This window comes from Piliocolobus tephrosceles, unplaced genomic scaffold (assembly GCF_002776525.5).
Source record: "Piliocolobus tephrosceles isolate RC106 unplaced genomic scaffold, ASM277652v3 unscaffolded_44665, whole genome shotgun sequence".
NCBI lineage: Eukaryota > Metazoa > Chordata > Mammalia > Primates > Cercopithecidae > Piliocolobus > Piliocolobus tephrosceles.
Genome location: NW_022329493.1, coordinates 2,675 through 13,805, shown reverse-complemented (window position 1 = coordinate 13,805; position 11,131 = coordinate 2,675). Strand labels below are relative to the sequence as shown.

At 45.1% G+C, this 11,131-nt stretch overlaps 1 long non-coding RNA gene across 1 annotated transcript; it reads left to right on the top strand.

Moving 5' to 3' along the window:
* The first annotated feature begins 564 nt into the window (after window positions 1-564).
* LOC113224412 lies at window positions 565-2,479 on the top strand. The gene is made up of 2 exons (XR_003309171.1): window positions 565-698; window positions 1,962-2,479. It is a non-coding gene; the product is annotated as an uncharacterized LOC113224412 (long non-coding RNA).
* Window positions 2,480-11,131: the final 8,652 nt, after the last annotated feature.

Below are 11,131 nucleotides of genomic sequence, written 5' to 3'. Positions count from 1 at the left end.
GTTTATGTTAAAATGACCCCCTCATGGGGCGCTCCTCCTGGGGGTGCTGGCATGCCTGTGCTCTCCCATCCTCCTCTCCCTTCTCCCTCCTGACTCCTATTCCTCATTGCATTTGCTTCTGCTCCGTGCACTGTGGATTTCTCACCAGCCTTGAAACTGCAGGTATCACTGTGTTTTCAGACCTTTCTCCTTAGTGTTTCCTCTTTTTATAATCACTTTTCCTTTCAATTTCCCTCGTCTGCTGGAAATCCATCAAAACCACCTCCAACGCCAGCCCAGAGACCCTCCCCTCCCCAACTCTGGAGCATCACCTCCTCTTCCACCACAGCAGGAGGGTGAGTGTGCTGTCACCTTGCTTCCCTCAGCAGCTGTGTGAGCTCCCTGAGGACAAGGGACACTCCCTCTCCCTTCCTAACCCAGGACCAGTCACACCAGCTGCCCCACACCAGGGGGGAGGGGAAAAAACTTTTGCCTTCTGGGATGACCTAGGGTGGCAGGAACTGAGGAGGTGTCGCCTCAGATTTGGGGCCTGGACAAGGGTTGTCACTTTTGTGTTTCCATTTCAGCACCACTCACCATGTCCTCAGGCACAACCCAGCTCAGGGCCACGGCCACCACCCTCATCCTTTGCTGCCTCATCATCATCCTCCCCTGCTTCATCCTCCCTGGCATCTGAGGAGAGTCCTTTAGAGTGACAGGTACTGTGGGCAGAATTGGAAGTTGAACAAGGAGCAGGTGGGTGAGGAGGCAGGACGGGGAAAGAGAATTCCCAGAGTCCCACCCCTCCCTGTGGCTGAGACCTTCTCATCCTGACATGAGACGGGTGAATGAGACCTTGTGTTGCCTGTTGGCAATGACCTGGGCAGCTCAGCCCAAAGTACTGATGGATTCTCACCTTCAGAGTCCAGAGGGAAATGGAGGGGCCCATAACAAGGCTCAGGGTCTGTTCAGCTTGAGGTTTAACAAGTTCGGGCGTGATTCAGAGCAGGTTCCTATTCAGGAAGGGTGTGTGGCCTGCAGGCAGCAGGAATTCAGACATGGGCAGTCCTCTTAATTGAGTTAGGTGCTTCATGGTAGTTTTACATGAGGTGTGACAAGGGAAGGGGGATTCCATCTCTGAGGCTAAGAGAGAGACCTGGGTGTAATCCCAGGAGGAGGGGCCTGGGAGAGCCTTGGTACACCTAATGGAAAAGGTGGGAGTGCAGGACTGCCTTCCTACAGAAAGTGGCTTGGGTTCCAGGAATTAAGGTGGAAGGTGAAGAGTAGAGGATGCTCAAGAGAAGGATTTTTTAAAAGTCAGTCACATGAACCTGTGGGGTTTGCGTCTGGGCCCTGAGGCAGCTCCCCTGCCATCACCCTCCTGCACAACCCAGATCCTGAGCCAGCTGATGGCCCTGTCAGGAGCAGAGGGGACTCAGAGGAAGGAGCATCTGAGGTGCTGCTGGGGTTCCATGGGCACCACTGGGCTGGACCAGGAATGGATAAGGTGGAACAGGGACAGACATCTTCTAGAGCTATGGGTGCTGCTCCCAGTGTGAGGAGAGACTCAAGAAGAAGGGGAAAGAATGATGTTTGCCTGCCGGTCCACACAAGGCCAACGGCACAGGAATACAGAGCCCTCTCTTTGGATGTCTGCCCCACTCGTTGCCACGTTTTAGGCCCTCTCATCAAATCATAGAGAGGGCCTTGAGTGAAGGCGTGGACCCATCACTACCAGCCTCAGACCTGTGGGCTCCTCCACTCCATGCCCTGTTCAGGTGCAGGGCCTGGGTTGACTCTGTGATGTGACAAAGGAGGAAAGAGGTTGGTCCAAGCTGCAGTCACCAGGGTTGGGGCTCAAGGGAAAAATAGGTCCCTTAGTGCAGGGGGCTCTGACCCATGGAGTGACTAGGGAAAGATTATCCTGGAAAAGTGATCCGGGTTCTCTGCCTGTTAAACCAACATTTGTGTCCCTTCTGAAGGTTAAAGATGACACCAAAAAGCCCCTGTGAGCAGGGTCTCAATCAAACTCGCCCTTCTGGCTGGTGACTTGCCCACCACCTACTGTGTATGTCCAGAGGCCTCCAGCAGATCATGATGACACCATGGACCCAATAGCTCATTCACTGCCTTGATTCCTTTTGCCGACAATTTTACCAGTGGTTATTCCTAACATATTATGCAATTTTCTCTTGGTGCTACCTGATGGAATTTTTGCACTTAAAGTTCTGGCTGACTAAACAAGATATGTCAACATTTTTTTTTCTTCTGCTTTTGTTTGGAAAATCAAGTACTTCTTTGAATGATGATCTCTTTCTTGCAAATGATATTGTCAGTAAAACAATCATGTTAGACTTCGGACCTCCAGGGATTCCTCCCATGTTTTGAAAGAAAAATGTTTAATTATTTAATAACAAAAAATTTTATATTAATGATAGTTTCCTTTAGTAATTTATTGCTCTGTATTGGTATTGAAATAAAAAGTTATATTTCCCAAAAACCTACTGAGTTTGGAATTTTGTTGTATTACTCAGTAGAGGATTAATGTTACTTCATTTTTCCTCCATGATGTGGAGTAATAAATGAGTGATTCTACTAGGTTCTGTGTGGAAAAAGATAATCTACAAAACATGGCTGAAAAAAATCAGAGACAACACAAATACATGGAAAAATATTTCATGCTCATGGATTGGAGAATCAACATAGTTAAAATGACCATACTTCCAAAAGCAATTTATAGATGCAACACTATCTCTATCAATACCAATGTCATTTTTCACAGAATTAGAAAAATCTAGTCTAAAAGTTATTTGGAATTAAGAAAGAGCCCAAATAGCCAAAATAATGATAAGCAAAAAGAACAAAGCCAGAGGCATCACACTGCCTGACTTCAAACTATAATATAAGGCTGTGGTGATCAAAACAGAATGGTACTGGTTCCAAAATAGACACTTAGATCAGTGGAACAGAATAGCGCTCAGAAAGAAACCTTCACACCTTCTAACCTTCAACAAAATCAGCAAAACCAAGCAATGAGGAAAGAGTCCTAATTCAACAAATGGTGCTGGGATAACTGGCTAGCCATGTGCAGAAGAATGAAACTGAACCTCTACCTTTCACCATATATGCAAAATAACTCGACATTAATTAAAGATTTAAATGTAAGTCCTAAAACTATAAAAATCCTGGAAGATAAGCTAGGAAGTGCCACTTTGGACATAGTACCTGACAAAGATATCATGATGAACACCAAAAGCATTTGCAACAACAACAAAATTCACAAATGGACCTCATTAAACTGAAGAGCTTCACCACAAAAAAAAAAAAAAAAAAAAAAAATAGCAACACAGTAAACAGCCTATAGGATGGGAGAAATATCTGCAATCTGTGTGTCTGGCAAAGCTCTAATATCCAGAATCTACACGGAACTTAACTAGCAAGAACAAAATCCCAAGTAAAAAATAAGCAAAGAATGTGAACAGACACTTTTCAAAAGAAGACTTGCAAGTGGCCAGCAAACATGAAAAAATGCTCTTTGGGAAGCTGCAGTGGGCAGATCACGAGGTCAGGAGTTTGAGACCAGCCTGACCAACATGGTGAAACTCCGACTCTACTAAAAATACAAAAATTAACCAGGCATGATGGCGCACACCTGTAACTTGTAATGGTGCATAGTCTGATGTTGAAACTAGAAAATACCTTGGACTGGTACTTTCTAGTGTTTTCCAGTAGATGGCACTGCTCATCTTTCAAATATTTCAATAAGCCCAGAGGGTTTGCACACAACGAGTTTGTGCCCTGAGCTCCTTGGCACACATCTCGGGATCCACAGCCAAGGGCTACAGAGAAGACAAAAGAGACGTCAACATTACGGTGGAAGAGGAATCCATAAAAAGTTCATTTTTGAGGATTGGGGCAGTTCCTTCTGCCCTGCAGATCAAGATGCCTTGAGGGCAAAGAGCAGAGGGGTGCTCTCTGGTGGCCCAGCAGTTCTGCCCCAGCGGCGGATTCTCTTCTGCTACAGTGAAAACCAACAGGACGCTGCTTCCTCCCAGGGGGACCAGGAAGATAGGTCAGAGTGAAGAGCTGTCTGAGTGTTTCAGATCACACAGTGACTGCCTGCTTGAGGGCTTCAGAACTCCTTCATGAACTGGGAGACAGCCCCCAAGGTGAAAGGTGGGTGGGCAGGATGGGCCGGACATGACAGTTCTCAAGATGACACGCGCGTTTCTCCCGTGTGTTTCTGTGTGTTTTTGTGTGTCCATGTATGTGCATGGCTGTGTCTGTATTTCTGCATGCATTTGTGTATGTGTGTGTGTGTGTGTTTGTGTGAGTGTGTGTGCCTGCGTGGTGTGAGTGTGTGTGACAGACTGTGCCTGCATGTCTCTGTGTGTGTGCGTGTGTGCGATAATATGCCTGTATGAATGGTGAATGGGTTTTCTGGTTGAGTTGCTGTGGAGGGAGACAGGGACTCTAGGGGGCTTCCTGCCCACCCCTCCTTGCCTGAAGCCAGTAGCACAAATAGCACAATAAAAGGTAGTTTAATTTCATTTCATGCAAATGTAAAACTTTTGTGCTTCAAAAAGGACTCCATTTAGAAGGTTAAAAAATAAAAATAAAAATAAAAAAAACTTCCAGAATGAGAGAAAATAATTGAAAATCATGTATCTGGTAAGGGATTGTTATTCTGAATATATCAAGAACTCTTGCAACTCAATATTATAAAGTGAAGTAAGCCAATTTAAATATATGTAAGGAATTTGAATAGACATTTCTCCAATGTGAAACAGGTAAACTACACGGTGGTCTCAAAAGAATAGAAAATTTTAGGCAGCAGTTTCAGGTGACGAGCAAAAGAAATCTGTTGAAATATCTGCAGCGGCTGTGGGCTGATAAGTTGCTGAAAAACAGCGTGTGGACCAAGCTAAGAATGAGTGGACCCAACATGGCCCTGGATTTGACCCAGATTTCACGAAGGACCTCATTACATGCTGATTAACATACTAGTAAGCTCCTTAGCAGTTCTGAGTATACTGATATTTGGTATAAAAATTCGAGGCACCAGAGTTCTGAGAAAACCTGTCCTTCCAGGAATTTTCATGAGTATTCCACCCCTTGGTTGAAGAAACCCAGAAACGTGGCAGCCCCAAGCCCCCTTGCCCCTGCCTCTCTCTTGAGTTCCCCTGCACTCCCTTTATTTGAGTATTTACTTTTCCTTTTACAATAAATCTCCATCCTTTCTCTATTTTCCTACTGGTCTTCGAATTCACTTCCCCCATGCGCTGCCAAGAGCCCCACACCGGCTGGGGTCGCGGTCCCACCAGTGTTTGGGGACCTCCCCTTGCCCACTGGCATTAGAAGAATGCAAATAGTAGTGAACCCAGGAAAAGGTGCTCAGTGTCCACAGCCCTCAGGGAAATGCCAACCGCACCCACAAGGGGACGCCTCACCCCGCTGGAATGGGTGATCCCAAAACAGTGAGGCTGGAGCGGGTGGGGCCTGCGTTCCTTACAAGGCAGAGAGCAGGAGAGGGAGAGTTGGTGGAGTGAGGGGCTATGCGTGTGTCATCCTCTTCCCATTTTCCTGGCGGAGGTTTCTCTTTATTCTCTGGCCCTATCTGCTTCCCTCCTCTCCCTTTCTCTGGTTCTCCCTCCCATCCTTCATTTCCAACCATCCCAAGGTTTTCTCTGAGCCACGACATCCATGCTCCGGGCCCCCAGCCCAGCGTATAAACCAGGAGCCCTGGACTGAGAGCCGCGGGATCCAGGAGGTGACAACTTGACGCCCCTTCCGGACCTTGGACACTCAGGACCTAGTGCGTCCTGGCGGCCTCCTCCTGTAGCAGCCCCAGGGCAAGGAGGATGGGGGTCCTCGCGGGGCCCACACTGTCGGAGCCCCACGGATTCGAGCGGGATGGTGAGGTCTACACACTGAGCCAGTGACAAAGTCCCGGCGAGGATGAAGCAGGAACCTCGTGCTCCTCACCCCACCAGGCCCCGCATTTCCTTGATTCTTCTGACACGGGAACCGCGGGTCCGTTGCCGCGACCAGCGAGTCATCCCAGGTCTTTGAAAGGCCGTTTTTTTCCGGACACTGTGGACCCGGAAGCCCGGGGATATCGACCGGCAGCGGGGCACACACTCCGGGGTCTCCACAGGGCAAGACCTGGGTCCGGGGCTCGGTCGAAGCGGTGGAGCCCGCAGAAGCCAGAGGACGCGGAGGGGTGGAAACTGAAACTCCCAGGAGCGGAACTTTCTCCCAAAGTCATCTGTGGTTGAAATCAGCAATGGCCTATAATATCCCCGCTGTGACAACACCGTTTGGTAGATATCTAGAACCAGTGCCTCCTCACTGAGGCAGCCCCGCACGCCTCTGCTCGTGTTCCCCGTCCCAGGACCCTCGGGGCCCACAACAGATCAGGCGAGCCCATCCGGTGACCCTCCCTGGGGCTCCCGGCCCCACTCTTTCTTACTTCTTCACCTACATATTTTCACCTGTTTCAGGATCAAAACCATGAAAAGTCATGTGTGAAAGGCTCCCCCGCCCCTGGTTGGGTCCACTCTCCTTAGCCACAGCCCGGAATAAGACAATATTGGATTCTTTGAATCTTTCCAGGGAGTCTTTATGCCATTTCAAATGCATATGTATAGATATTCTTAATTAAGACTTGGATATTTTTTACTCTTGATGAAACCTGTCCTTCAGTTTCCACCCCCTCTATAGTGGTTGTTTCACCCTCCTCTGCCCAAGCTGGGTCTTCACAATCACAGACAAGAGTGTCGCCAGCATTGCCATCCCATGACATGAGACGCTTTAAAGGTGCATTAATCTGCACAGCAATTCTGTGTCTGGAAATCTTTTCTACACAATTAAATTGAGATTCATGGAAACACAGTTTCTGCAGCATTTCGTTTCTGTAAAAGTAAATGACTGGAGACCATCTGGATCTTCATACACAGACACTGGTTACATTTGTTGTGATGCATCATTCTGTGTAATGTCTTGCAGAGATAAAAAGGAAAACAATCTATATGTGCGGGTATGGGAAGATCTTGAAAGTGTGTTGTTTTGAGATAGAATCTACATTCAGTAGAGTGCCTATGGGCTTATATTTGTTTTAAAAACCATCATTGATAACATGTACACATCTCTATTGTTAGTAAGGAAAACAATATTTCCATAACTTGTTGCCAGTCTGTTTGTCCGTTTTAGGAAAAATCAATGTAGCTGAAAAGCCATGGTTGCAGGAATTGGTCATCACCGGCCAAGATTCTACACAGTCCTACACATCCTCCCAGCTGAGGTTGCCGGAGGAACAGGATGTGGAATGCAGTGGCGTTTCAGAGAGGAACCTAAAGTCAAACTGGACCAGGTGTCTTGCCTTGATCTGTGCCTCTTCACCCAAACCCCACCTGGTCAGGCAGTGACCCTGGAGGGGCTGGGATGATGCTTGGTGGGCAGTGAAGATGGGAAGCCAATTTTGGGAGTATGGTGAACATGGAGAGTCAGGACCCCATACCAACGGGGGAGGAGCTGGTGTGATGCTGGGAGCACTGGGAAAGCAGGGAGCATAGGCACAGCACTCACTGCTTCTCCCATCTGGGACAGGATTGGGGTTGGTGATGAGAAAAGTTTCCTGAGTAGCACAGTTCCCAAGCCTGGCAGAATGACTCGCCCCAGTTGCCACTATGCCCAGCCCATCCTACACTTTATATTCTGTCAACAGCAATTTTTAAAACACTGTATCCACAATGTAGAAAAAGATAACCAATCACATAGGGAGGTAAGATAGCAACAACAAGAACCAGCTGAAATGTGCAACAGAGACAGAAAATACATGGAACCTCTAGATCACTACTCTGATAGAAATATAATGCAAGCCACAAGTGTGAGCCACACAGGGAATTTTAAATATTCTAGTGAGCACATTGAAAAAATAAAAATAAACAGGTGAAATATATTTTTACAACATTTTTAACTCAATATGCTTTAACTAAATTTTTTAACCAAAATTATTATTTCAACATGTCATCAGTGGAAAAATGAATAATGAGACATTTCACATTTTAATAGTAAACCTTTGAAATTTGGTCTGCACCGTATACTGACAGTACTTCTCAACTTAAACCAGTTGTATTGCAAGCTCTCAATAGCCTCATGTAGCTAGTAACTGCTGGGTTAGACTTTGCAGCTTTAGATTTTAGAATTATCTTGACGGGTGCGGTGGCTCACCCCTGTAATCCCAGCACTTTGGGAGCCCCAGGCGGGTGGACCACCTGAGGTCGGGAGTTCGAGACCATCCTGACCAACATGGTGAAACCCCTTCTCCACTAAAAATACGAAAATTAACTGGGTATGGTGGTTCACGCCTATAGTCCCAGTTACTCAGGAGGCTGAGGCATGAGAATCAATGGAACCCAGGAAGTGGAGGTTGCAGTGAGCCAAGATCATGCCACTGCACTTCAGCCCTGGCCACCGAGTGAGATTCTGTCTCAAAAAAAAAAAATTAATAATAAATAAATAAATTAGAATTATCAGGCAGGGATTTAAAAATAACTATGCTTACTATGTTTCAATAGCTTTTTAAAAATGAAAAAAAATCATTGAGTAAAACATTTTCCTGGTTTTCTTGCTCTGTTGTTGCTATGGCCTGTGGGGCCTGCCAGTTAGAGCTGAACAGTCAGTTTTGCTGTTTCTAGGCAGGAAAATGCTCGCATCATAGGTAAATATCTAGGCATCCCAGGAGGTGTCTCTGGTAATGTATGTTTTCATTAGTCAATTCCACTCTTAAAGGTAAAATTCTCCTGAGTTTTTAACATTTTCCTAGGGTGCCATCCTATATGTTAAATCCAAAATTGATGGTTTCTTCTCAAAGGCAGTGTTACCATAATTCACACCATTTAGATATATATTTAAAAAGTGTTTAAATCTATTCAACATTGTTCATTAAGCTTCTGTTAAAATCATAAAAATATCTTGTCATGTCTGATTAATTCAACTGAGTTCAGTTTTTAAACAGTACTACTGTGCTACAATGTGCTATTTATTGTTTAAGCCTAGAATTCATTAGTGCTTCTAATAAACTGAAAGGGATGGAGTATTTTACTAATATATCCATCATAATTATAATAAATTTAAGACTGTGGGCCAATTTTATGAAATCTATTTAGAAATGATAGGAAGTAAATGAATTTAACATAGTTCTAGCATTTATTTTGTCTAAAAGCCAATGTTCAGTGAACACGTTGTTTTTCTCTTCTGAAAACCTGAAGCAAGTAATGCTAGAAACGTGATTTTCTACAGAATTGACAGGTTGGTAAGATGATACATGACTGAAGTAGTATCATTCATCTGTTTAACGTTTATAGCCTGGGAACATGCCTTATAATATGGCCAAAAGGCTACATGTTTCAGTATACTCCTAAAGATAAGAGACTTTAAGCTCCTAAGTTCAGAAAGGAGTATTGTCTGTAAATTACATCTCAATAAGTTTAATATTTATAAAAGATAGGAGAAGACTAGCACTAGTCGAATAAGAGAAAAACAATAAGCTTTTCCAATCTACAAGTGCATCTGTGAAAAGCTAGGTTAAAGTCAACCAATTTTCTACCTCCTTGAGACTGTGACTAACAGCCTGGAATGGTACAAATCCACTGGATGAAGATAGGAAAGAAGCTCAGGCTTCTGGCTCCCTTTCCCAACTTACTCCAGAGAAACAATGGAAGGAAGAAGGAAACACCTGACCAACAGACTACACAACAGCAACCCTGGTTGCAAGATAACAACGGAGTATTGTTTCTAAAATATGAAGGAAAAGAACTTGAGCCTAGAATTTTATATCCAGTCAAATTTTCATTTAAATAGGAAGATATCTTTTCTGTTGCAGTCACAACAAATTGCCACATACTTACCTGCTTAAATCAATACATCTTTATCATTTCACAGTCCTCTAGGTCACAAGCCTGAGATGGCTTGATTGGTTTCTCTGCTCCTAGTCCTCAAGGTCAAAATCAAGCTGTTCACCCGCTGGGCTCTGATTGGGAGCATCTGCTTCCAAATGCATTCAGGTTCCTTGCAGAATCCAGTCCTTGGACCTGTGGGACTGAGGTCCCAGCTTCCCTGCTGACTGTCAGCTGCAGCCCTTCCCTAACTCCTAGAGGCCCCTCTCCAGTCTTGCTCATGGTCCCCACAGCTCAGAGCCAGCAACAGTGCATGGAATCCTTCTCACGCTTAGACTCTCTCTGACATTGGACGCATCTTTCTTGGCTCTAGCCTGGGAAAATTCTCTGCTTTTTAGAGCTCATGTGATGGCACTGGGCCCATTCAGAGAACCCAGGAAAATCTATTTTAAGGTCACCTGATTAGTAGCTTTAATTTTGACTGTGCAGAGCCTAGACTACTGGTGCCTAGACTAGGAGTAGCTGGTTTCTCTAGGCCCCTCACCCCTTATTCTCTCCATCCCCTTCTTCCTGGTCCCCTTTCCTTTCCCATTTCCATTCCCACTTTCATAATCATTTCTTTGCTTAAAATACTGGATTTTCCTGCTGCTGGTATGCTCCAGGCTCAAACAAACAGGCTAAGACAGCAGCTAGTTGTCCTATCATCAGTGTTTTCTAGAACATAACATTCTAAAAAAGGTACAGGAAACTTGAAGGGGCAGCTTCCGAATCCTGCCCACCATGGTGTATCAGAATTATTCAAAACATAGAAAACCTGAAGGATATTTGCCTCCTAAAGATCCAAGTTGGAAATAGCTTAGAGGAAGGTACCTCAATAGCAAGAGAAACACAGGAGATTCGACAAGAGAACCGAGGAGGACGAGTGACCAAAGAATCTGTTCCAGATGACTGTTATCTCACAACAAGGGAAATGTGAAGTTAGGATCGCAGAAACACGGAAGTGTAGCTAAGAATAACCGGGAATTACCGCTAGGAAAATTATCAGGAAAATGGGGCTGGAGGTGGCACAAGAAAGGGATAGGAAAACGTGCTGATACTTCTAAAATTAGGAATAAAACAAAACCAATAATACCAATAAATGTGATACATATTGGTATGAATCATAGGTTAAGGGCAGCCACCCTGAGAAGAAAACCAGAATGCATAACTTTTAAACCAACCAAAGAAAACCTCAGTATACTAAATGGAGCACA